The sequence below is a fragment of the Felis catus genome, chromosome A1 (genome assembly GCF_018350175.1).
Source record: "Felis catus isolate Fca126 chromosome A1, F.catus_Fca126_mat1.0, whole genome shotgun sequence".
Lineage (NCBI taxonomy): Eukaryota > Metazoa > Chordata > Mammalia > Carnivora > Felidae > Felis > Felis catus.
This window is the reverse complement of record NC_058368.1, coordinates 203,694,722-203,722,294: the sequence shown is the minus strand read 5'-3', so window position 1 is coordinate 203,722,294 and position 27,573 is coordinate 203,694,722. Positions and strand designations below refer to the sequence as shown.

Here is a 27,573-nt window from a genome sequence, read left to right as displayed (position 1 = left end):
TATGTGTATCAGTGAGACTTACATCTAATTTTGGAAATGATGAATTTCAATACAGACTATGCAGCACCTCCCAATAGCTAAAGCATTTGTAATCTCAAATGAGTGGTTATTCATTATGTGAATGGCACCAAAGATGTTGCTTTCATATTTTCATTCTTAGATTGGGATTGATCTACAAGTTACAATAATAATTTATTCAATGGACACTAGTTTAGAGCTCACCTTTCAGAATAGTGAAAGATTTCTTTTTGCAAGTTGATGCCACGCCCAGCTTAAATACTTCAAATCTTGTCAAATCACATACTTTCCCTCCCAGATCTCTGTCTCCCAGAATGTCTGTACTCAGATCCTTTAAAATGAAACTTCCATGTTGGCTATCATATTGCTTTGATAATGGCTCGAAGGCAGTAATAGTTTTCTCTTTTAAACACTTACAGATATTTGAAATCAAAAGCTCACCTTTTCATAGATAGGAATTAGTTCATAGATTCAAAGCTTCTTAACTCAGCTACATACCTGACCAATATTTATTTAATGCCTACCATATACCAAACATTCTTTTGGATTAGTTATGATCTATTGTGCTTAAATATTACATTTTAATGTTAAACATCTGTTTAATATAATTAATATGCTACATATTTATTAAATAATATAGTATTTAATATATATTTCTTTATATTCATGCATATCAATTGAATAATAATATGCATATATTAATGAAATGTAGATTAAGTCAATATGGATGGTACTTATATACATTTCTGTAGCAGTAGAAAAATGTCCTTTTGGCTCTTCACTTCAGGACTCATTAATTCCTTTGGTACTATAAAGCACTTTATTCCTATCCCCGTTTCAAATAAAATCATGTCAAGGTTAGAGGTACAGGTTGGAGTTGGAGGTTGGGGGCCAGAAAAGGGAAAGAAAAGATTAGAAGAATTAGGACTATAAATTCTGGGGGAAACCATTTTTGTTCCAGTGGCTTTTTAGCCTCGAGGTTCAATGTAGGAAACAACTCCACATGAGGCAAATTTCCTTTCTATGGTACATGGGGGGGTTAAAGGTAATTATGGATAATTCTGTCAAATATGAACCAAATATTTCACTATTTGGACGTGGTACATCTCCTCCAATATGCTATAGGATTAGCAGAAGTGGTTGATGACACAACATAGATCACTTAGGAATCTTCTCAGTGAACAGAGAACCCTTGCCTCTAAAACTTAGTGGGTGCACTAGAATGAATTGTAAATTAGCTTATAAACCCTTCACATACTGCATTTTCTTCCCCTTGGTACCAGCAATATATCTGGTACAATCTTGCATTCAAGTATTCCAAAAGAGCGAATAGCTTCCTTTTATTAAAATACCATGGATAGTCCATTTATACGATTTCCCTCCTTGAGGAAAGCTGATTTTTTTCACAGCCAGTTTATGTTCAGGAAATAGGTGAGGAATAAGAAAACAAAAAAAAATTGTATACCTACTGCCGGAGGCATATATTTTGTTGGCATAAGTTTTTGTACATATAAATGATTGGAGTCATTTAAAATATTGTGTAATATGTGTATTTATCCTATGTGTTGTTAGTATTTATTATTGGACACTTTTATTACTCTTTAAGATTAAATGTATTAACTTTAAGATAAAATTTCCTAAATTCACCACTTCTTCAAAGTTTTAAAAACTAGCCTTCAAAATTTATAAAATGCATGTACCCATATGTACCTAAGAAACTCTTGAACCAGCGGCACCTGGGTGGCTGAGTCCATTAAACATCCAACTTCGACTCAGGTCATGATCTCATGGTTCATGGGTTCAAGCCCTGCATCAGGCTCTGTGCTGACAGCTCAGAGCCTGGAGCCTGCTTCAGATTCTGTGTCTCCTTTTCTCTCTGCCCCTTCCCGGCTCAAGCACTGTCTCTCTCTGTCTCTCAAAAATAAGTAAATGTTAAAAAAATTAAATTATTGAACCAATATATTTTTAACCATGTGGTGTGAAAGTGTTGCCTTTGGGTGAAACTATTCTTGTCAATTTTGAGGCCACAGAGTAAAATTTATCCTTATTAGCCGATGAAATCAGTTGAAGTTGGAAAACTTAGAGGCTCTAAGCAATCCCTGGTATTACCAGACCCACACCATAAACGTCTGTAAGGGCAGCTGCTTCTCCATGATGTTACCATGTGTCGCCTTCAAGCAAGATGTGGAATTTGGTTCTTGTTCCTTTGTAGTTTATCAGAAATCGTATGGTGGGTTAGTCTTCTCCAATACAGGTAGTATCCGGGTGTTATGGAGGCTACCGAAGGAGGATGATTCAAGCTGTCCTTGCCTCCTCTTCTTATCCTGGTCTACCCTGTGTGTGTTTCCTTCCCTACCCCCTTTTGGCTATTCATTCTGGATCCACCTTTCATGAATAGAATAAAGGCAGCACTACTTGTGAGTTCAGTTAAACCTTTCTTTCTCCTTACTGCATCTCCCTCACCGCAGCACAAACTATGCACACTGTATCTATTCAGGTAAACTAGACTATTCTGTAGTAGCAAACACACACCCACACCTCAGTAGCTTTAAACAACAGAAATTATTTTTCTCTTATGCTACAGGTGCATCATGGGTTGGCTGGAGATTCTGGTCCATATTATTCTCACTTGGATTCCAGGCTGAGAGGACAGCACTGTCTGGAAGCTCACCAGTTTCTCTGGCAGAGGAAAGCAAGAGCATGGTGAGTAAGGTACTAGGTGTTTTGTTCTGTTTTGTTTTGCTTTTACTCTACAGCAGATTGGCCTTTGTTGCTTTTCATTTGCTCAAGTAAGTCAAGTGGTCACACAGAACTACAGGGGAGCAGAAAATTGCAATCCTGTCATGTTTCTGGAGGGAGAACCATAGATGTTTGGCGAGCAGCACTGATAGCTACCTCAATCCCCCTTTACCCTCCCAATACCCCACATGGAAGTATATGTATGTAATAAAGGGTTTGAAACTTAAAAAGATCATGTGGCTTTAGTCTATGTGAGGAGAGTAACAAGTAATACACCGAAATAGACATTTGTCTTTTTAATCAATAAAACAGCAATAGCAGTTTCTTAGCCATCCCACGTATTCCATTATTTGGACAATATTCTGGAAGCTTTTAGAATCAGAAGGCAGATTTTGTTGACTAGTAATTTTTGAGGAGTTAACATACAATAACTTTTTGGAGAGAACATATGTGAAGTTTGGCCCTGGATAATATTCAGCCTGCATTAGGATATGTTAGTATCTTGGAGTAGTGTCTTAATATACTCCCTGTATGGGGCTTTCCTCCAGTAGCATAACCCATGGCTCTGCTCTAGAGGAAGATTTCCATCATTGAAAAATCAGTAGTTGATACACAAATAACCTCAGCTTTGAGAGAGAAATTTACCTGAATACTATAATGGAGAGGTAGTTTCAAATACTTTTAGTGGTTTCTTTACTTAATATTTTCTAATCAGTGCAATGGGGAATGGATTATTTGTTTGTTTCCAGCTCTGCATTTAGGGCCTTATTCCGATGGACAACTCTACATCCTTTAACACTCTTGACCACTCCCACTGTCTTGAAACATGTCCTCTCCTGGGTTCCACACTACTCTCACTAATCGTTCTTAAGTTCTTCCATTTGCTTCTCTTCCTCTCCTTGCCCCTCACTGTTTGCCTTCCATTACCTTCCCTTTACTTCCCAAATCTCCAAATCTTTTCCCTCCTCAGTTGTTTGTTTCATGGCAGCTGCTTTGCTTCAGGCATTAAGTAGCCCCTGGGACTATAATTCACCTACCTCTTAAGTCTATTGTGAGTCTCTGTCCATACTGTTTGTCACTTTCTAGGGAGAATCTTTTAATGGTCAAATGTAAACTATTAGTATAATCACCAAAAATATTCAAAAAGTGGGTCACTTCTATTATTCCAGTTTAACTTTCTGTTACTCTCATCAAAGTCAAGTCTGCAATCACAGAATTGTACCAGATTCTTTTCAAGGTTTTAATGAATGAGCAGGGAGCAGTGGAAAGGCACAGAATTTGGGGGTCAGATATGCCTAGATCTGAATTCTGGATTTGACAATTATGAACTATTTGGCTTTGATCAATTTATCTACCTTTCTGAACTTCTGTTTTATCCTCGATTCAATGGGAATAATAGCCATGACTCATAATTGTTTTCAGTGTCAGGCTTGATACATGTAAAATACTTATCACAGTAACTGGGACACAGTAGAGTTTACAGAAATGATAATTATCATCATTGTTATTGTTGTATCTTTGTATAGACAGTGTTGTGTAGACATGACATTTGTAACCTTATCTACATGGCAAACTCCTGTTCCTACTTTAGAACTTTACAGGCCTCAATGTCTACCACCTTCAGTTTGCCCTTCTGGAAAAATAGCCTTGCTCCTTAGTACTTTACTCCGGAACACAATGTGAGTAGTTCTTGTATAGGAGATGCTAGTGACTGAATCAGGGATGAAATAACCCCCTGAACAGTCCATCTTAAGATTAGCTGTTGGCTATGAAGTAGACATGTGTCAAGGGTTTTGTCTAATACTCTGGCATATCCTCTAGGATCTGATCTAGAAACTATGGATAGGACTAACCATCAGTACTAAACGATTAACCTGTACTAAGAGAACTGTCAGTACGGAGAGGGCCATGGAGCAGGAAGACAAAGCAAAAAGTCTTCAGACTATGAGTCTCTTAGAAAAGAACAGTGAAGGTAGTTGGTACCTGGGGACTTTTGGATCCGTGGGATTTTCTAGTTCTAATTCTAGTTAACGTGCATCCACACAAAATAAGTCCTTTGGGCAGTGCATGCTGAGTCTCTGTTCCTTGTAGTCAACACAAAGATGTACCACATATGTTATCTTTTAGAAGATTTAGAAGGTGCCTGACCCTTCCTAGGAGTAGCTTCTTTGAGATCCCAGAATATTTTGTACATACATCTTTTATGGAATATATTCCAATAAGTTTTATTATTTTCCCAACATAATGATAATTTCTGTCTTTATAGTTTTAGCACACATAATCTACTCTCTGGGATATGTTAGATGATCAGCAAGTACTGATTTATGAATAATGAATGAATAAATAAAGGGATTCTTGCCTGTCTTTCCCACAGAACTCAGAAAAGCACATAACTTACAGGTTAAGTTACTTAAAAATAATGTACTCATATTTTAAAATTAAGAGTGATTACTTGAGCTTCTTTTCAGAATAAATGACATTATGACATTAGTTCATTTTGTTTAGGTAAAAGAAAAGAAAGGTGGAAAAGTAGTCACAGATTTCCTTTATTGTTCTTTCTAACTTGAAATACACATGGCCATTATGTAATGTGTTCCTCTTACATCTTGTGAAAATGGAGGATTGTGAACCACACCGAAGAGCAAAACTTTGGTTAAACTTTGGTTAAGTGAATTGCATAATTAAATTCTGCATCCTAACACTCCATGAATTTATAGGGCCTATTGTGTAATTAGTTTACAAAAGGAAGAGCATTGGAGTTATTTACGACAGATGTTCACCTAACTTAAAACAGGAAGAGTATATTTACTTCTATGTAGTTACTACAATGTAATTAAAACCATAAAACCACCTTATCTGAATTTCAAAGCCCGGGAATGATTTTTCTTTCCTTGGTCTTACTGACTGCATTACTTTTCACTGATCATGCAAGGATCATAGGAGAGGGCTGCAGGTTGACCATTATAGGCTTGCCAGACATTTTAGTAAGGTTTTGCTTATTCTTCTCCACTTTTCTGTGGAGTGATGAGATAACTTTCTGAAAAATTGTATGTTTGTTGGCAGAAACAAACCTAGCATATGGCTGATGACAAAAATCACTTTCATGCCTCTGTTCTAGGAGTAGTTTGGGAAGGAAATGAGGATGTTCAATAAGCAGATGCTAAAAAAAAGATCTGAGTTTTAAGTATGGGTAGATAGTACGTAAACCACTGCTGTCTTCCAGACAGTGGAGAAGCAGAAATGTCACTGGTCTCTAAGCTTCAGGTAGCCCTCCTAGTGACTCTCCGTACATTTTTAGACTATGGATGTGGAGCATCAACAGTGTGACTTTTGTCATGTACCATGAGTGATAGAGATGGTCTTTGGCTGCTCACCCTCCGTGGCCAATCTGCTGAGGGAAAGTATTTGCAGGAAATAGTATTTGGATTTTCAGAACACATGAACTGTCTTTTTATGTAAGGCATGGGGAAATATGTCCAGATGTCAAATTTGTGCTCCAATCAATGTAGCTCATTCCACACATTTGCTTGTTATGGGAGAGTTCTGATTCCTCCACAATGGCTCACTTGGATCAGGGCAATATTATTTAGGGATTTGACAACACGTGCAAACTGTTTTTGAATTAATTTTCAAAGTCTCTTGTGACTGGTGTCAAATTGGCAACAGTATTCTTTCGTACATGTAGGCTCAAGGACTAGGGTTTGAGGGTTGTTAATCTTAAAAATGTCCTCTCCAATGACTCCCTTTTACCTTTCAGAAAACGTTAAGTATGGTGGGCATCAGAATGTTAGTTAAAATAAAGAGAGGGATATAGAGTTTGGGGTTATAAGGTTGACTTTTGACCCTGAAAAGAACTTTTAACAGCAACATAATTACAGAGTAAGGCTAAATTAGAATTTGTCTCGTTCAAGGTCTCCAAAGACTCACAGAAAGAATAGGAAACTTTTTAATGAAAATATGGCACTTATTATATAATGTATCATTTATACCACAAATATCATTACATAGCTACATTATACAAAAAAGATAAATTAGGTAAAATGGAGACATAATATTGGCTATTGTTTTAACATTTCTTTTTAAAAATATTTATAAAATTGAACTACAGAAGACAAATAACATTTCACAGCTTAAATTTGCTCCTTGTCATCCTGAAGACCTCATCAAACACCCTCATGTCTTCCGCCTTGGGTTGAATACAATATAAAGATAAAAAAAAAACAGCACTTTCTTTCTTTTTCTTCTTTTTTCTTTTTCTTTTTTTTTTTAAGTAGGCTCCACGGTGGGGCTTGAACTCACAACTTGAGATCAAGACCTGGGCTGAGATCGAGAGTCACACGCTTAACTGTCTGAGCCATGCAGGCGCCTGAAAAAGAGCCCTTTCCAGCTGAAAGTTTTGGGGTTGTAGCTAGTGGCTTCATGAAGCTTTATAGCCCAGTGTCGGAGAGAGTCTTCTCTTCTTATTAGAAGCCTATAACTAACTTCGCAGAATAGTGGGAACAGCCAGAAAGATGGTATTCAGGTAGTAAGGTGTCTTCTGTATGTTGGCATTTCATTTTAGTGACAGATTCTTTATAGATGCCTTCACAGAGATGACGGATTTCAGGTGGGAATCCTTTAGAAACTCTTTTAAGATCCTTTACTTAAAAAAAAATGAAACAATTTTGATTAAAGATAAAAAGAGGTTTATATTTTGTTATAGGAAGCCAGTATCCACATATATTTGTGGGAATCTATGATCCAAGTGTGGGCTCTAAAATTCAGCTTCCTTTCCGGAAGTATCTTCAACAAACTAATTCATTTGGTACAATTTGTAATTTTCTGTTAATTTTATTCTGATAATTATCAAATCACCACCAACTTTACGTGTGAAGGAAATGGTTTAGGTTCCTCTTATCAAAGGAATAAGTAACCACTGTCAGTGACAGTTTGTTTTATTATAAGCCCCTTAAACTCTTTCACTCATGTTTTTGTAACACACTTTAGCTTATTGCTTTGATTGTGTATATGAAGGCAAATGAGAATCTGGTCAGGGGAAATTTAATTAAATGTAAGAGAGGTGTTTTTTTTTTATTTTAAAGACTTGAAAAAATATTTAATTCGGGGTGCTAGCCGTAGGGATGCCATTTTGCTATTGGGTTGGTATTGCCTAACCAAACATATACAACTGTTTCTTGCCAAAATGTTTGTGTATAATCATGTAGTTTACTGAAATATCTTATTAGTTTTTCATTTTCTTTGACGTAATAAGACTGAAGGCCAAGCATAGCTCTATAAAATTAGGTTTTATTATCTACATGTTTGTTAAGTCTAAATTCCTTTCCTTAATATTGCTTAAGTACAGTTAGGTTTTTGAGGTTTACATTCCTTTTTTAAATAGGCATGGTCATGGGGTTTATGTTTTTCCAAACAAAAGAGCAATAGTGATGATCCACATTTTAAAAACACCCAAATTAATTATAGATTTTGCTAATAACTCTTCATATCTTTAATAGTAAGCCTACATTATAGTTGAAAATCTGGGGTTTACAGATCAAATCTATATCCTGTGAGATACAAGAGAAGGGCGCTGGTTTCTGGACATGTTGATATTTAGTTATAGATGAAAAGCTTAGTTCTAATCTATGATCTTTCTTGTTCATTTAGTTTCCCTGCTTTCTTACCACCATCTTATTTCTATCAGATATTTAATCTGTGTTCAAGAGAGATTTGGGTCAGTGTCAATCTTGATTTCTAGAAGATGTTTGTATGTATTAAGAAATGGTGTGCTCATATATGCTAGAGCCATACAATCTTTAATATTTAGAAAAGTATTTACTTAATTTTTTATGCTTTTATAATGGGGTAGGTGCTACTTAGGTGGTAGAGATGCTTGGATAGATAAAAATAGTTTTCTGATTTTAAGAAAATCATAGTCTGAGATAGAGCTATAAAATACTAATTGTAGTACCCAAGCATGAAGGGCTATAAGAGATACATAAATTTGCCCCCCCTTTAAAAAAATTTTTTTTTAACGTTCATTTACTATTGAGAGACAGAGAGAGACAGAGTGTGAGCAGGGGAGGGGCAGAGAGAGGGGGAGACACAGAATCCGAAGCAGGCTCCAGGCTCTGAACTGTCAGCACAGAGCCTGACATGGGACTCGAACTCACAAACCGCGAGATCATGACCTGAGCCAAAATCAGACGCTTAACTGACTGAGCCACCCAGGAGCCCCTGCCCCCACCTTTTTGGTGGTGAAATGATTGAATGCTGATAATTTTCTGAGTCAACCAAATAGAAAATTACAGAACACAGAAAAAGATGAGAAAAATTTGCTTGTGGAAGTTGATGAAAGTGTTACAGAGAATATATACTTCTTAAGTAATTATCTGTGTAATTCTTCTTTTTACTGCTCTCAACTAAAATAGGTTCATTCTTATGGAAGTACCACTTTATTAACTGTAGCTTTATAATATGTTTCTTTAAAATTTCTTTTTAAAATAAAAGATTTCAATACCTGCTAAGACAAGTTCCTTTAAAACTTCTTTTTAAAATAAAAGATTCATGGTTAGTCTTGTTCAGTGTTCTTTCAGAAGAATTTTAGAATTATTTTGTCAAGTTCTGCTTCTCCCCAACACTTCAAAAAATCCCACTGATATTTTGTTTGGAATAGATTGTTATAATTTTATTTTAAAAAGGTACTCTTTCCTTCATTGCTCTAAGAACATAACACATATTTCTACTTGAAAATTTTATAGAATTATTTGATTTTTCTTATTTCTAAGTAAGCAATTTCTTTTCCTTAAAAAATGTTTGTTTAATTTTTTTGAGGGGGGAGAGAGAGAGTGAGAGAGAGAGAGAGTGACCAAGCGAGCACGGGGGAGGGGCAGGGAGAGAGGGAGACAGAGAATCCCAGGCAGGCTCTATGCTGTCAGCGTAGAGCCAGATGTGGGGCTCAAACTCATGAACTGTGAGATCATGACCTGAACAGAAGTCAAGAGTTAAGACACTTAACTGAGCCACGCAGGGGTCCTCTAGGTAGACAATTTCTAAGTATTTTATGTTTGATTTAAAGTATAAAGTGAGTCATTCCCGTATATTACCTGTTGTCATTACTGATAAATAATCTTTGTATTCTTTTTCAGGAATTTAATCTTATATCCAGCCACTTTGTTGAGTTTTCTTCTTAATTATAATAGATTTCGAGCAGATTTTCTTGGCCTTTCTAGACATACAAACATATCAATTTCAGATAATTATAAAAACTTATCTTTTGGGGCACCTGGGTGGCTCAGTCAGTTAAGCGTCCGACTTCGGCTCAGGTCATGATCTCACGGTGCGTGAGTTTGAGCCCCGCGTCGGGCTCTGTGCTGACAGCTTGGAGCCTGCTGCAGGTTCTGTGTCTCCCTCTCTCTCTACGCCTCCCCCGCTCACACTCTGTCTCTATCAAAATAATGAATAAATGTTAAAATTAAAAAAAAAACTTATCTTATATTTCAATATTTACACCTCATATGTGTCTACTGTCTTATTACCTTGGCTGTATGTCCCAGACCAATAGTAATTATTTTGTTTTTTAATTTTTGAATGATTTGGCACCAGGAAGTTTATGTTCTATGGAAAGGTTCTAGAATGCAGTTAGTCTCGTTTCCAGTGAATTATGATTTGATTAAACTGAAATTGAGGTTACTCATTTTCAAAATTTCATGTGAATATGTGATTATTTCTTATTTATTAGGCTGTGAGCTAAGGGAGTACCAACATGTAAGGGCCAGTAACACTTTTATATAAAAGACTTGAGTTAAAGAATTTTTAAACATAAAAGATTGACTTATATGATTAAGTATGAATTAATAAAAATGCTTCATATCTATATAGCCCTTCTAATTTTTTTTTTGAGAGAGAGAGAGAGAGAGCATGGGGAAGAAGCAGAAGGAGAGGGAGAGAAAGAATCCCCAAGCAGGCTCCTTCAGCGCTGTCAGCACAGACCCCAATGTGGGGCTTGATCTCACTACCATGAGATCACGACCTGAGCAGAAATCAAGAGTCAGATGCTTAACTGACTGAGCCACCCAGGTGCTGTGGCTTTGCCAAGTTAAAGAGGATTTCTTACACACAGCCTCATTTTATTGTCAGAACAATTCTAATACACGTGAAGAATGTTACTATGTTATATAAATAAAAACTGTAAGGTTCAGGGCAGTTAGGGATGGAATTGACTAAATAATTCTCGTTATTCTGTGACTTAGCAAAAGTCCTCTGGCCTTAAGTGATAGTCCTTGGTCTGAAAACTGCAGTCTTTCTGAATCTTCAACAATTATCCTTCTATCCACGTTATTGGATAAATTTATTATTAATTTTTTTTAATGTTTATTTATTTTTGAGAGACAAAGACAGAGCATGAATGGGGTAGGAGCAGGGAGACAGGGAGACACAGAATCCAAAGCCAGCTCCAAGCTCCCAGCTGTCAGCACAGAACCTGATGCGGGGCCTGAACCCCCAAACCGTGAGATCATGACCTGAGCTGAAGTCGGACACTTAACTGACTGAGCCACCCAGGTGCCCCATTATTGGCCAAAGTTAATGTTTGAAATAGGTCACAAATCTTTTAAGACCCAAGCATCAGGCATATTCAGTCATTGGATACTTATCGAGAACTTAAAATTTGCCATGTCCCAGAGATACAGAAAAGCATCAGACATGGCCTCAGCCTCTCGGAACTCATGGTCTAATGAAGAAGTGAAACATGTAAACCAGTGATTGTAATAAAATCAAGTAATTAGGAAAAGGAATTTTGGAAAGACTATACCCCAGAGGCTCATAAAGACTTCAGAGAGGAGTTGATTTCTGAACAGAGTCTTGAAGGAGCAATGGGGGGTTTCCATACAAGCAAAAAGAAAGAGAGGCACATTACTGAAATGTGAAATGGAATGTGCATGAGTGTGGGGCAGTGGCTGTAGACTGAGACCAAGGAGAGCTATTGTCAACTAAGGTAAGATTCAAATTCTTCAGGGCCTTTTATAGGTAGTGGATAAGCTTGCATTTTATCCTGATACTGATAGCAAGCCAAGAAAGCTTTTGGATAAGGAAAAGACAGGATCAGTTTTGCAGGTGGGAACGATAACTCTGGTATGAGATACACGTTGAGTAGGTGAGAGTGATGTGCAGAGAAGATAAAGAGAGAGAGCTCTTAAGACATGACTGCAATACAACCTGAAGCAGAGACAATGAGATTTTGAACCCAAAGATGTTAGGAAAGGCATATTCAGACCACATTTCTAAGTGAAATTTGATTTATTGGATACAGAGGAGGAGGAAGATTATGCTGACATTTCCAGCCATTGGGTATGTGGTTTTGTCCTTAATGGAGCTACAGAAAAGGTGAATTCTTGGTGTTAGCAGATTCCGGAAACATAAGAATAAGTAGATTCTAGAGAAAAATGAAAGCTTCATTTTGTGACACACTTTGAAGTTCCTGTGTTTTCTCATGCAGAGTTCAGTAGTGAGTTGAGAATATGTTTAGATACAGAAACTGATTAGCAATGGTAACACTAATAATTCTGCGAAGGAAAATGGAGAATAAAAATCAAGCAAATAAGTGAGAAAGAATGGATTAAGAAATAAGAAATAGCGAATCAGGTCAGACTAACCAAAGGAGGAGAGAATTTTAAGAAAGGAGATATTTGGTGAATTCAACATTAATTCCCTATTTTTTTAATGTCTATTTTTGAGAGACAGAGAGAGAGAGAGAGAGAGAACAGGGGAGGGGCAGAGAAAGAGAGGGAGACAGAGGATCTGTAGTGGGCTCCGTGCTGACCGCAGAGAGCCCAATATGGGGCACAGCTCAGAAAGACCTGAGCTGAAGTTGGATGCTTCATCAACTGAGCCACTCAGGCACCTCCCCGACTTTTTAAAAGTATCTGAGCAAAGTGAAGACTAGAATGAGGCTTCTCTAATGTAATCATCTCTATATCAAACCAACAGTGAACAGACTTCATGCTCGGAGGAAATAATTGACTTAGTTCTCTAAATCAAGAATCACTAAGGAAGCAGCAGAATACACATTCTTCTCCAGTGCACATGGAACAGTCTCCAGAATAGATCACATACTGGGACACAAGTCAGCCCTCAACAAGTACAGAAAGATCGAGGTCATACCGTGCATATTTTCAGACCACAATGCTATGAAACTCGAAATCAACCACAAGAAAAAATTTGGAATGATAGTAAATACTTGGAGACTAAAGGACATCCTACTAAAGATTGAATGGGCTAACCAAGAAGTTAAAGAGGAAATTAAAAAGTACCTGGAAGCCAATGAAAATGACAACACTGCAGCCCAAGACCTCTGGAACGCAGCACAGGCGGTCATAAGAGGAAAGTATATAGCAATCCAGGCCTTCCTAAAGAAGGAAGGAAGGTCGCAGATACACAACCTAACCTTACACCTTAAGGAGCTGGAAAAAGAACAGCATATAAAACCCCAAACCAGCAGACGACAGGAAATAATAAATATTAGAGCAGAAATCAATGCTACTGAAACAAACGAACAAACAAAAAACCAAAAACAAACAAACAAACAAAAAACCCAGTAGAAAAGATCAGTGAAACCAGAAGCTGGTTCTTTGAAAGAATTAACAAAATTGATAAACCACTAGCAAGTTTGATCAAAAAGAAAAAGGAAAGGACCCAAATAAGTAAAGTCAAGAGTGAAAGAGGACAGATCACAACCAACACAGCAGAAATAAGAACAATAATAAGAGAATATTATGAGCAAGTATAGGCCAATAAAATGGGCAATCTGGAAGAAATGGACAAATTCCTAGACACATATAAACTACCAAAACTGAAACAGGAAGAAATAGAAAATTTGAACAGACCCATAACCAGTAAGGAAATCGAATTAGTAATCAAAACTGCCAAAAAACAAGAGTCCAGGGCCAGATGGATTACCAGGGGAATTCTACCAAACATTTTTTTTTTAATTTTTTTTCAACGTTTTTTATTTTTGGGACAGAGAGAGACAGAGCATGAACGGGGGAGGGGCAGAGAGAGAGGGAGACACAGAATCGGAAACAGTCTCCAGGCTCTGAGCCATCAGCCCAGAGCCCGACGCGGGGCTCGAACCCACGGACCGCGAGATCGTGACCTGGCTGAAGTCGGACGCTTAACCGACTGCGCCACACAGGCGCCCCTCTACCAAACATTTAAGGAAGAGTTAACACCTATTCTCTTGAAACTGTTCCAAAAAATAGAAATGGAAGGAAAACTTCCAAACTCTTTCTATGAAGCCAGCATTACCTTGATTCCAAAACCAGACAGAGACCCCTCTAAAAAGGAGAATTATAGACCAGTTTCCCTGATGAACATGAATGCAAAAATCCTCAACAAGATATTTGCCAACTGGATTCAACAATACATTAAAAAAATTATTCACCATGACCAAGTGGGATTTATACCTGGGATGCAGGGCTTGTTCAATATCCACAAAACAATGAACGTGATCCATCACATCAATAAAAGAAAGGGCAAGAACATGATCCTCTCAATAGATGCAGAGAAAGCATTTGACAAAACACAACATCCTTTCTTGATAAAAACCCTCAAGAAAGTAGGGATAGAAGGATCATACCTTGATATCATAAAAGCCATATATGAAAGACCCAACGCTAATATCATCCTCAATGGGGAAAAACTGAGAGCTTTCCCCCTAAGGTCAGGGACAAGACAGGGATGTCCACTCTCGCCACTGTTATTCAACTTAGTATTGGAAGTCTTAGCCTCAGCAATCAGACAACACAAAGGAAAGGCATCCAAATTGTCCAGGAGGAGGTGAAACTTTGATTCTTCACAGATGATTTGATACTTATATGGAAAATCCAAAAGATTCCACCCAGAAACTGCTAGAACTGATCTATGAATTCAGCAAAGTGGCAGGATATAAAATCAATGCACAGAAATCGGTTGTATTCCTATACACCAGCAATGAAGTAACAGAAAGAGAAATCAAGGAATTGATCCCTTTTACAATTGCACCAAAAACCATAAAATACCTAGGAATAAATCTCACCAAAGAGGTGAAAAATCTACACACTGAAAACTACAGAAAGCCTAAGAAAGAAATTGAAGAAGACACACAAAAATTGAAAAATATTCCATGCTCCGGGATAGGAAGAATATTGTTAAAATGTCAATACTACCCAAAGCAACCTACATATTCAATGCAATACCTATCAAAATAATACCAGCATTCTTCACAGAGCTAGAACAGACAATCCTAAAATTTGCATGGAACCAGAAAAGACCCCGAATAGCCAAAGCAGTCTTGAAAAAGAAAGCTGAAGCTGGAGGCATCACACTCCCGGACTTCAAGATGTATTACAAAGCTGTAATCATCAAGACAGTATGGTACTGGCATAAAAACAGACACTCAAATCAATGGAACAGAATAGAGAACCCAGAAATGGACCCACAAATGTATGGCCAACTAATCTTTGACAAAACAGGAAAGAATATCCAATGGAATAGACAGTCTCCTCAGCAAGTGGTGCTGGGAAAACTGGACAGCGACATGCAGAAAAATGAACCTGGACCACTTTCTTATACCATACACAAAAGTAAAATCAAAATGGATGAAAGACCCAAATATAAAACAGGAAGTCATTAAAATCCTCGAGGAGAAAGCAAGCCAAAACCTCTTTGACCTTTGCCACAGCAACTTCTTACTCAAACGTCTCCAGAGGCAAGGGAAACAAAAGCAAAAATGAACTATTGGGACCTCATCAAAATAAAAAGCTTCTGCACAGTGAAGGAAACAATCAGCAAAACTAAAAGGTAACCAATGGAATGGGAGAAGATATTTGCGAACATGTCAGATAAAGGTTGAGTATTCAAAATCTATAAAGAACTTATCAAACTCAATACCCAAAAAATAAATAATCCAGTGAAGAAATGGGCAAAAGACATGAATAGACACTTCTCCAAAGAAGACATACAGATGGCCAACCGACACATGAAAAAATGTTCAACATCACTCATCATCAGGGAAATACAAATCAAAACCACAATGAAATACCACCTCACACCTTTCAGAATGGCTAACATTAACAACTCAGGCAACAACAGATGTCGGTGAGGATGCGGAGAAAAAGGATCCCTTCTGCACTGTGGGTGGGAATGCAAACTGGTGCAGCCACTCTGGAAAACAGTCTGGAGGTTTCTCAGAAAATTAAAAATAGAACTACCCTATGACCCAGCAATTGTGCTACTAGGTATTTATCCAAGGGACACAGGTGTGCTGTTTCAAAGGGGTACATGCACCCCAATGTTTATAGCAACACTATCAACAATAGCCAAAGTATGGAAAGAGCCCAAATGTCCATCGATGGATGAATGGATAAAGAAGATGTTTGTGTGTGTGTGTGTGTGTGTGTGTGTGTGTGTGTGTGTGCGCACACATGTGTGTGTGCGTGTATATGTATACACACACACACAGTGGAGTATTAGTTGTCAATCAAAAAGAATGAAATCTTGCCATTTGCAACTACATGGATGGAATTAGAGGGTATTATGGTAAGCAAAATTAGCCAGAGAAAGACAAATACCATATGACTTCACTTACATGAGGACTTTAAGATACAAAATAGATGAAGAGAATGGAAGGGAAGCAAAAGTAATATAAAAACAGGGAGGAGGACAAAACATAAGAGACTCTTAAATATGGAGAACACACAGAGGGTTACTGGAGGGCTTGTGGGAGGGGGGATGGGCTAAATGGGTAAGGGGCACTAGGGAATCTACTCCTGAAAGCATTGTTGCTCTATAAGCTAACTAACTTTGATGTAAATTAAAAAAAAATAAATTAAATAAAAATTAAAAAAAAAAGAATCACAGAGGGATGGCTTATGTGCTAAATTTTGTTACTACCCTGGCTTCCTTCTGAGATTCCCTTTGCATTTTCCAAAGAGAAGTTGGCAACTACAAATCCCAGAACCTCTTCTTCCTAGGGGTTTGGGTTAGAATGTGCAAATGGGAAGCACTCAGGTAAGATTAGGAGGATGGAAAAAAGGAGAGACTGTTTTTCCCCTAGAGGAAATTGTAGTCATGAACATAGAAAAAGAAAATTTCAGTAAGTAAAATGTGTTTTTGGATGAAAACACAATATCATAAGGACATAAAATATTCAGAATAGGTTTTATGTAATAAAATATCTTAGGTATATTTGGGGGCAGGAGAAAGATAACTTGATAAAGTGATGATAGTGTGCAAAAAAAAATTAAGAATAGTCAACAGAGAGGGGTGCTTGGGTGGCTCAGTCAGTTAAGCGTCTGACTCTTGGTTTTGGCTCAGGCCACGATCTCGCAGTTCATGGGACTGAGCCCCACCTTGGGCTCTGCATGACAGCTCAGAGCCTGCTTGGGATTCTCTCTCTCTCCATCTCTCTCTGCCCCTCCCTCACTCACACTCTCTCTCTCTCAAATAAGTAAACTTAGAATAGTCAGCAGAGAATTAGAAGAAAAATGAGGGAAAACTTGGTGTATGAGATGACAAAGAATACTTAGGAAAATACTTCTATCTGTTGTTTTATAGTAGGGTAACCTTTATCAAAAAATAATCTAATAAATTGTCCCTAGACAGACTCAGATATAGTAAATTATAATGTTAAATTGACGGTATTCCAGATCAGTGGAGCAGGAATAATTATCCTGTAAATAGTGCTGGGACATTTGGTAACCACACAAAGTGATATGAAATCTCTCCCTCGTACTATATGCCAGAATAATTAGACATGAGTTGAAGAAATGAATAGAAAATATGAAAAAAATTAAATGATGAGAAGATAATCTAAATGAAAATTTTAAAAATGTTGGAGGTCGAAGGCCCTTTTTTGCATGAAAACAAAAGGTAGTGGCTATTGTTTATTCCAAGTATTTCTTTGCTGCAAGTATTGTTCTCTACATGTAAAAATTTATTTAATCCTCACAGGAACCCTGCAGAGGAGGGGGAAGGGGAGCAGCAGTGATTACTGTAAACAAGTGAAAATGTATGTGACAGCCAGTGCAGAATTTGTAATATTTGTGGAAAGGAGATAATGTATTTAATAAATAAATGGCACTTTCGAGTTTATAAGAAATAGATGAACATACCATTTGTAAAGTGGGCAAAGAATTACATAAGCCAGCAATTCTTTCTTTTAATGTTTATTTTTGAGAGAGGGAGGGAGAGAGAGAGAGATAGAGCGAGGGAAGGAGGGGGAGAGAGAGAATCGCAAGCAGGCTCTGCACTGACAGATGTGGGTTCAAACTCAGGAACTGGGAGATCATAACCTGAGCCAGAATCAAGAGTCTGAGCCACCCAGCCACCCCCAAACTGGCAATTCTAAAAAGGAGAAATTCAAATGGCATTTGATACTGCAGAAACCTGGTCGATCTCATATGGGAGAAACTGTTTTGGTTGCCTTCATTCCTATTCTCAAACTCCCCTCAGAGTTTTCTTCCAGCAGTGTTTGAATTATGTACAGTTAACTGGAACAGTGATGGATGGGCATCTTTCTTAAGCCAGACCAACCAAGGTCCTTTACCCATAAATTTATGTGTAGGCAAGACTTACCTAAAGCTTTCATAATAGACATACCAATAAATCTACAACTAAAATTTTTCTTCTAAGCAAATAGTGTTACACATAAGAATACATTTAAAATTGAAATGATGGAAAAATGTTGAGAAATAGATCATTGGTTAAAGAAAGTATGGTCCCTTGAAGTAATAGATTTCTGTGGAGTCTTTATAATGTACATTTTGGAATAGGGACCAAAAATCCAATGCCTATATATATCAGGCAGGCAATATGTATGAGTGAAATAATTTGAGTGCAAGTATATATGCATATAGTATATGAATTGTGAGGACCAGCATCAGCTAGTCTATGTTTGTGTTCTATCTAAAGAGTAAGTAGCTATACAGTTCGAGTTATTTTTGTCCCCCAAGGATGCAGACTGAGTGTGGCTTGGTCTTTTGATTTTCCAAGACATGAAAATTTAAATTCATTTCAAATGTGAAAATATTTATGGCAAGTAGATCCAAATGGTATGTTATATTCATCAAAGAGGTCAACAGTTTGCGATTTCTGTTTAGAAAAAGACTCACTTTTGGAGCACCTGGGTGGCTCAGTTGGTTAAGTGTCCAACTTCGGCTCAGGTCATGATGTCATGGTTCATGAGTTCAAGCCACGTGTCAGGCTCTGTCCTGACAGTTCAGAGCCTGGAGCCTGATTCGGATTTTGTGTGTATGTCTCTCTCTGCCCCTCCCCCACTCCCACTCTGTCTCTGTCTCTCAAAAATAAACATTAAAATAAAAAAAAAATAAAAATATTCACTTTAATAGTTGTGTGTTCAGTACATTTACTATCTGTTCCTAAGTTTGAGAAAGCTATTTAAAATTAGTATTGGGTGCCTGGGTCGCTCAGCTGGGTTAAGCATCTGACTTCAGCTCAAGTCACGATCTCACAGTTTGTGAGTTTGAACCCCGTATTGGCTTGCTGCTGTCAACACAGAGCCCATTTCACATCCTGTCTCCCTCTCTCTGCCCCTCCCCTGCTCACGCTCTCTCTCTCGAAAATGAACAAACTTGTATAAAGAAATAGCATCAAGAGGGATTTCTCACAAAGTCAGGAATAAAGCAAGATATCTGCTCACTAAGTTGTTGTTCTGGAGATTCTAGCCAAAACGACATTCAAAAACAAAAGCAATAAATAACATAAGCAAAAGAACAATACATATTGAAAAGTCAGTCAATATTCTTCCTTTCTACAGATGTTGTAACCCAGTGATTCACTTTCCAAGAGTTATTCTTAAAGACATAGTGGGTTAATTATACAAAAACATATATTCAAGAAACTTAATTAGATATACTAGAGGAAATAGAAATAATACAAATACATAACAATGATGCATAGTTTAAATATTTGATACATTACATTAAAATACAATATAGATGTTTATGTGTGTATCTTAAAAATAATGAATATAACATTTTAAAGTGAAAGTTGTTTTATAAATATTATAATATACATCAAGCTTTTAAATTGCTTATTTCTAGTGGCGGGATTTGAATCTTCTTTATTTTTCTGATATATTTTCTACAACGAGCAGGTACTCCCTATACTGTTAGACAATGACACTTTACATTCTATTTTTAAGTTGTAGGTTTTACTACTTTAATAGTTACAAAAAGATTTAACAAAGTACATATAATTTTGCTAAAGAAACAGTGTCCCACCTATTTCGTATACCATAATTATCAAATCACTGAGTAATGTTTTGAAGGACAAGATGCTTAAGCGTGTCAGATAACTCCGAGAAGTCCGGAAAGATAAATACTGAGGAGTGTTTGTGGGATTTGGTAATTAGTAGGTCAATCATGGTGACCTTTGCAACTCCACATTAAAAAGGGGGAAAGTTGGTTCCTAAAATCAAAGAGATGTCATTTTCTCTTGTCTAAAGCAATTTGTTCAGTTTTAATGCTGCTTGATAATATGAAGGGTGTTGAGAATTGGTTTTATCCCTTAACCTAAATTAAATGTAATCAATCACATAAGAAAAGTTTGAAAGAACTTATCAAGTCAATTTATAGGAGGTACCAATTATAGTCCTTTAATGAATAATACTTGATCAAAAAGCATGTTAAAATTAAATATCTTAAATGTTCATTAACGTATTGTTCCATTTATTCATTCAACAAATAAATATTAAAAGGCTACCATGTGCCAGGCATTGTTTTTGGTGTTCTGGGATTACATCTGAGAACAAAACAAAGAGAATGTACTTCTGGAGTTTTTATGTTAGTAAGGAAAAGACAGACAATAAACGAAAAAGGTAAACCATTCAGTGGGCTACTCGTGAGTGTTCTCGAGAACAATAAATCATGAGGAAGAGCGGATTGTCCAGGATGGGGGCTGAATATTAAATAGGGTGATCATGATGTGCCATGCTGAAAAGGGACCTTTGAGCAGAGGCCCAGTAGAGATGAGGGCAGACCTTGTGAAGATTGTAGCTTCCCTCTTGATGTCGTGAGAAGTCACTGAAGGGTTTCAAGCAGAAGAATGGTTGACACTTCTGACCTAGGTTTGAAAAGGGCTCGCTCTCAAAGCCATGTTGAGAAAAGAGCCTGCAGGAGCACGCAGAATATTCTTCATTTCCCCTCTAGATTCATTCTCAGGCCTTCCCTGCCCTATGTCTCTGTGCCTGTGGGTGTGTGCAGAGGGCGACCTTTGTAGGAGACCTGTGGGAGGATGGGAGAGCAGTTTGGGTATTTCTCTCTTCTGCCCTCTCTGCCAAATGATGGTTTTGGTAGCGTCCGTTTTGTCAGAGCTCATGTCATTTAAAAATTTAAGCAACATAGGCTTCTAAAGACTTACCGATGTCTCATGTTTGATTATATTAAGGTCCAAGTCCTCTTGGTATTATTTGCAATCAGATTTTTACATGTGCTTGTTAAAAGCTGTCCCTCAATTCATTTCTTCTTTTATAGAGCTGCACCCCCCTGGCTGTGCAATAGGTCTGTTTTCTAGTGCAGTTTCTTTGGCTAGATCTCTTGTTGGTCACATGCTTGGTGGCAGCAGAGGAAAGCCAGGGCTCTGCCCTTGCCATTTTGGGAGGTCTGCACAGCAGTACATCATGGCACTCCGCCCACGTTTTTACCCATAAGAGAAATACACGCAAATAATAAGAAACAGCTGCTTCTTTCCTACACTGCCCCACTGCAGTATTTAGCCTGTAACTCCTGCTCATGGGCCTTATGTTCCACACTAAACCTTGGGGAAAGACTGCTGGTGGGTCAAACTGAGTATGTTCATTTCCCTTTTTTACTGTAGGGAAGAAAACAGTATTTTCCCTGTTCAGGCAAGTTTTTCTGTGGCTTAAATTTACTGGTGGCCTTTAAATAAGACCAGTTTCAGAGTTAACCTTTCTTCTCCCCATCTGGGCTCAGTTATCATTCAGGTTCTTTTTTTTTTTTTTTTTTTTTTTCAAATTGGTTTCTCATTCTTGGTCTGCGGCTGACTTCCCTCTGGGAGGTTGGCAATACCGCCCAGTAACTGGAGTGAGCGCCTGATTAAAGATTGTAGCTAATGACATTTGGGATGGACACAATGTTGTTATGCTTTCATGTGTCTCTTTTTTTCTTCTAATAGTTTCTTATTAGTTAAAACCTTAAGTAATGCATGTGAGTTTCTTGGAAATGTTAAAACATTTCTTTTTATCTGCTCTACTTTAATGCCAGATTGTGTGTAGGCTAGTGACCTAGAAAAGCCATTTCCTGATATATGGTGTGTAATTTAGCCAAACTGGTTTGATTACATTACTGGGTATGATTTAGGCCCATGGAAGAGTCAACCAGCAATTTGATTGAAGCCACACTCTGCCTTGTCATCCAAAGATCAGAACAGAAGCCTTAATTAGGCTGGTTGATTAAGCAAAAATCTTAACTTTAGTTGGTTACCTGGAGGACCATATCACAGGAGTAAATATGGACTTGAGTATTACTTTTTAAAAAGCAGAATAACAGTAAGAGGGGAATACCTGTATCTTCTTTCTTATTTTTTCAATTAGCTTTGCAACAGCACAGCATCCACTTTGGATCAAATGATAGACTGTTACTGAATCATTTTTATTTTTTTTAATGTTTACTTATTTTGAGGGAGAGAGAGCACAAGCAGGGGAGGGGTGGAGAGAGAGAGGAAGACAGAGAATCCCTAAGCAGGCTCTGTGCTGTCAGTGGAGAGCCCGACATGGGGCTTGAACCCAAGAACTGTGAGATCATGACCTGAGCTGAAATCAAGAGTCAGAAACTTAACCAACTGAGCCGCTCAGGTGCCCCTTGAATCATTTTTAGAGTCGGAAGAAACTGAATTCATTTGAGTCATGAAAAAGGGATTGTGCTGTTTACTCTTGGTGCTTGAGGCATTGGGCCGATATTGGAAGTCAACTTTCAGAGATTAGAAAGGGGACCAGAATAAATAAATGAGAGTTCATTCTAGTAATGTCTTTGGGAGAGTAATCTTTTCTGCTAATAATTTACTTGCTAAAGAGTTGAAATGATCTAGACTATGAAAATGTCTCTTAATAAATAATTTGAGAAATGCTATTCATTTCACCATCAGAAGACATGGTCTAGAGAACCTTTTAAAGTAGTTATTCTGTATACTACTTGCTTCATCTACTCCCACTGGTTTGGCTTTGCCTCCTTGAGCTCTTTAGAAATGACATCTGCCAGCCTGACATGGACAACACTTTTTGGATTTACCTGTGCAGATCTTCATTGGAGACATAGCTGAAGTGTGATCTTTTTGTTGGCCACTTATTAAGAAAAGAACCAGATTATTTTTCATATGACATGGAAGTGGAGAAATTACACCAACTGTTACCTTTTAGTCAGTCTTTATTCTGACTTATTGTTAAGAAGGCTTAATTCTAATTAAAATTTTTATTTTTGACAAAAGTAGGATCTTCTTTAAAAATTTTTTTAAATATTTATTTTTGAGAGAGAGAGAGAGAAAGAGAGAGAAAGAGCGCAAGCAAGTGGAGGATGGGCAGAGAGAGGGAGACACAGAATCCAAAGCAGGTTCCAGGCTCTGAGCTGTCAGCACAGAGCCTGATGCGGGGCTTGAACTCACGAACCATGAGATCATGACCCGAGCCCAAGTCAGACCCTCAACCGACTGAGCCACCCAGGAGCCCCAAAAGTAGGCTCTTTTCTACTTGCACCAGCTTTTTGTGATGCTTTACTTGAGCTTTTTTGTTTGGTTTGGGTTTTGATAGGAGGAGAGAACACTGGGAAAATATAATCTTTGTGTTAACATTTTCCTGAAAGTGTCCATGTTTTGGTAGATGAGCACCAGAAGACCCTACAAGATAAAATATCTGATTTGTTTTCAGAGAGAAAAAAGGATGTCAGGTGTGTTAGCAGGATATATTCCACAAACCTTTATGGATATTATATTGAACATATTATTAAATTAATGGGACGTATTAGGCTGTCCTGTAAATAGCTCTGTGCTTGGGATTAGACCTATGTTGGGGCCCTAGTTTGCTACTCATAATCTAGGCTGATCACCTCACCTCTTTGCGAGTAAAATGACTTGAACCTAATAGAATCTACCACCTCCCACCTAACTTACCTAACTTACTTGGGGAGCCACACTGAATAACATCCCTTAGAACAAGGGTCTTCACCAAGCTACTTAGAAAATGCAAGAATAGATGGTCACTCTGTTTCACTTTAACGTTTATGGTTTCATGTTTTTATATAACAGCTAAAGTGAAAAATTTAATATTATTTCACTGCAGGCACCTTTACTATTTATAAAACTTCTCTAGGTGGATATAGGAAAAGGGATTTCAGGAATGGGCTTTTGGCTAACCAAGATTGGAAGAGTCAACATCCTTCTATTTATCTGTGTTTCCTGAATCTTAAAGATATTAAATAATATTATTACCAATTAGAGAATTATTTTTGAATCAGAGAGTAATTAAGGCTTAATATTATCTTATTTGACCAACCACTGGGCAGTCCCTTTCTGTAAGAAGAGAACAAGAGTTCTAACTCTTTTTGAATGCTATTCTAGACTGTTTTAGATATTTAACTAAGCCCCAAACTACCAAAATTTTTTAGGAATCCCTGGGTTTCCTCTCTTAGCATCTGTTTACTCTGGGAAGATTGATATTATATGATGGATTTTCTTTTTAATCCATGCTAAAGTCATCACGAGAAGTGGGCCATTGTAAAAACTTTTTTAAAAGGAGATGATGTGACTGGTCTAATAAGGTGAGTGGGTGGAGGAAGGAGCTTAGTAATACTGACCATAATTCAGTTAGGTTTGTAATCAAGACTAAATGGAGATCAAAAAGGAGGAAATGGGGATTTAGTCTTCACACAAAGAAAATGTTCCAAAAACAAGGAATAACTGGATGAAATTGAATAGGCTACAGAAAAAGGGGTAAGGAAATGGTACGAGCAGACGCAGATGGAAAAGAAAGGAATTGTAAGAAATAAATGACTGGCTTTCTGTTTGAGGGATGTACTTTCTATCTAGTTTTAAGTGGAATTTTAGAAAAACTCAAGTATTAATGTGTGTAGAAACACGTAACAAGTTTAGTAAGAGGTTAAAACCATTAAAAGAAAAAGCTAAGCACTAGAGAAAGCTACTTTTTCCCTCCTTTCCCCCCCTCCTCCCGGAGCCCTCGGCTCCAAATAATTGAACAGTTCCAAGTTCAGTTTGGAATAATTGCCTCTCATCTTCTCTAAATGAATAAAGAGACATCTTATTAGTCAACCATGCTTCTGAATTTTCAGAATATAATGTTTTGTACTATTATTTCAACTTCACAGATAAATTAGTTATGTAAATATGATGGTGCTTTTCTTTATTTTTAGATTTTCCTTTTTTGACTACGGCAGACATTTCAAAACAGTCCTTAAAGGTGTGTAAGTCCTTCAAGACTCCTTTTAGGAGTCTCCCCGCAGCACAGTACTTTTGATTGTCCACTATATTTTTACCAACAGTAAAATCGAAAGACTTACATTGAGCGCTTACGAACTTACCACACAGTCTGTCATTAATGTTTTACTATACTTTTGTAACACAAATGTATCCATCTCTGTACCTTTTCATCTAACTTATGTTGGATGCATTTCAAAGTGAATTGCACATATATTTCCTCATAAATATTCTAGCATTCTTAACTAGAGTTTGATACTTCGTAGTAATAGACTTATTCGTAGCAGACTTTACTAGCTTTTACTTTTGATGAATAATTTATATACAGTGAAATACACTATTATTAGTGTATGTTTGCTGGGGCTTCACAAATGCACATGCATTTATAATCCCAGTCCATTTCCAGACACAGAATATTATCATCAGCCAGAAATTTCCCTCACGGCAGTTTCTAGTCAATCTTCACTCCCACCTTGGAGGCAGCCACTGACATTCTTTCTGCCATTCTAATTTTGTGATTCTATAATTTCCATGTGAATGGAATCAAATGGAATGTTGTCTTTTATATACGACTTTCTTTCTCTTTCTATCAGCGTGGTATATTTTAGTTTAATCCATCAGCATTTTTTTTTTTTTTTTACTGCTCAAGATACCATTTTTTTTTGTTGTTTTGTTTTGTTTTTGTTTTTTGTTTTTGTTTTTTAATCCATTCTTGTGTTGGTGGACACACAGCTTTTTGCTGTTTTGGGCCATTATTAATAAGGCTTCTGTATTTTAAATTTTTTGGTGAATTTATGTTTTCATTTCCTTTAGGTAAATACTTAGGAATGGAATTGCTGTGTCATCGGGTTTTATGAGAAACTGTCATACCTTATCCAGAGTGGTTGTACTGTTTGCTAATGCCTCCAGAAGATACTTGAGCAGCCCGGGTACTCTGATGACAACACCTGCTGGTGTTAGAGCCTTTCATTTTATACTTTTATTTTTTTTTTTAATTTTTTTTCAATGTTTTTTATTTATTTTTGGGACAGAGAGAGACAGAGCATGAACGGGGGAGGGGCAGAGAGAGAGGGAGACACAGAATCGGAAACAGGCTCCAGGCTCCGAGCCATCAGCCCAGAGCCGGACGCGGGGCTCGAACTCACAGAGCGCGAGATCGTGACCTGGCTGAAGTCGGACGCTTAACCGACTGCGCCACCCAGGCGCCCCGAGCCTTTCATTTTAATCACTCTCCTAAGTGTGTGGTGCTATTTTTATTTTAATTAGCATATTCGTAATGACTGACAATGTTGAGCAGTTTTTCATGGGCTTGTTGGCCATTTTTTTGTTGTTGTTATTTTGAGTTGTGTGTTTATTTTTGAGCTGGAAGAGTTAGGTAACGATACTGTAGATAGTGCTTTGTCAGGTATTTTCTTCTAATTTGTGGTTCACCTACACATTTCCTTAACAATATATTCTAATGAGGAGTCATTTGATTTTTTTATCTCTTTTATTTTCTTAAGTTTATTTGTTTAGAGAGAGAGAGAGAGAGAGAGAGAGACAGCGTATGCTTTCAGGGAAGGGGCAGAGAGAATCCCAAGCAGGCTCAGGCTGTGAGGGCAGAGCCCAATGTGGGGCTCTATCTCACGAACCATGAGATCATGACCCGAGCCAAAATCCAGAGTCAGATGCTTAACCTGCTGAGCCACCCAGACACCCCAATAAGTAGTCATTTTAAAATATAAAGTCAAGTTTATTGTTTTTTGTTTTTTGTTTTTACATAAAGGGTTCTTGTTTTCTATGGCCTAGAAACTTGTAGACCAAGCCCCAGCTCACAGGAGAGTCTCTTACGTTTCTTTCTAAAAGCTTTATGGTTTTAGCTTTTATGTTTGGGTTTAGGATCCATCTTGAATTAATTTTTGTGTTTGGAGACACGGGGCCTTCATTATATTTAATATTTTCATACTGATTTAGGCTCAAAATTGATGATTGTGTACTATATCGTATGCTAACAATTTTACTGTTTCTTCCTCAGTAACCTAATGTATTTTCTCCAACAGTTACCATCTCCTTTCAGGTTCGACCTCCTGTGACTTGGGAGATCAGGTGGTCTTGCTTGGGATAATCATTTATTCCTCCCACAAACATATATGGAGTACCTACTCTGCAGTGTATTGTGACAAATGCTATGGATAAGAAAAGGAAAAATACCTTGTGCTTGCCTCAAGGGGACACGCCTAAGTGGAGAGGCAATTGGACAAAGATTGAAAACGGATGATAAAGATGCAGAGACCCGTGGGGGCACAATGGGGAACACCTAATACAGAGTTCTGGGATCAGGAGATTTCTTTATTAAAAGAG

General features: G+C 37.5%; 1 long non-coding RNA gene across 5 annotated transcripts in view; it reads left to right on the top strand.

Moving 5' to 3' along the window:
- The window catches only part of LOC123380075, a 355,918-nt gene that overhangs the window by 102,542 nt on the left and 225,803 nt on the right, over positions 1–27,573 (top strand). For all 5 annotated transcript variants that reach the window (XR_006585323.1, XR_006585322.1, XR_006585328.1 and 2 more), the window contains exon 2: positions 2,603–2,721. This is a non-coding gene — a long non-coding RNA (uncharacterized LOC123380075). The remainder of the gene's footprint in view (positions 1–2,602; positions 2,722–27,573) is intronic.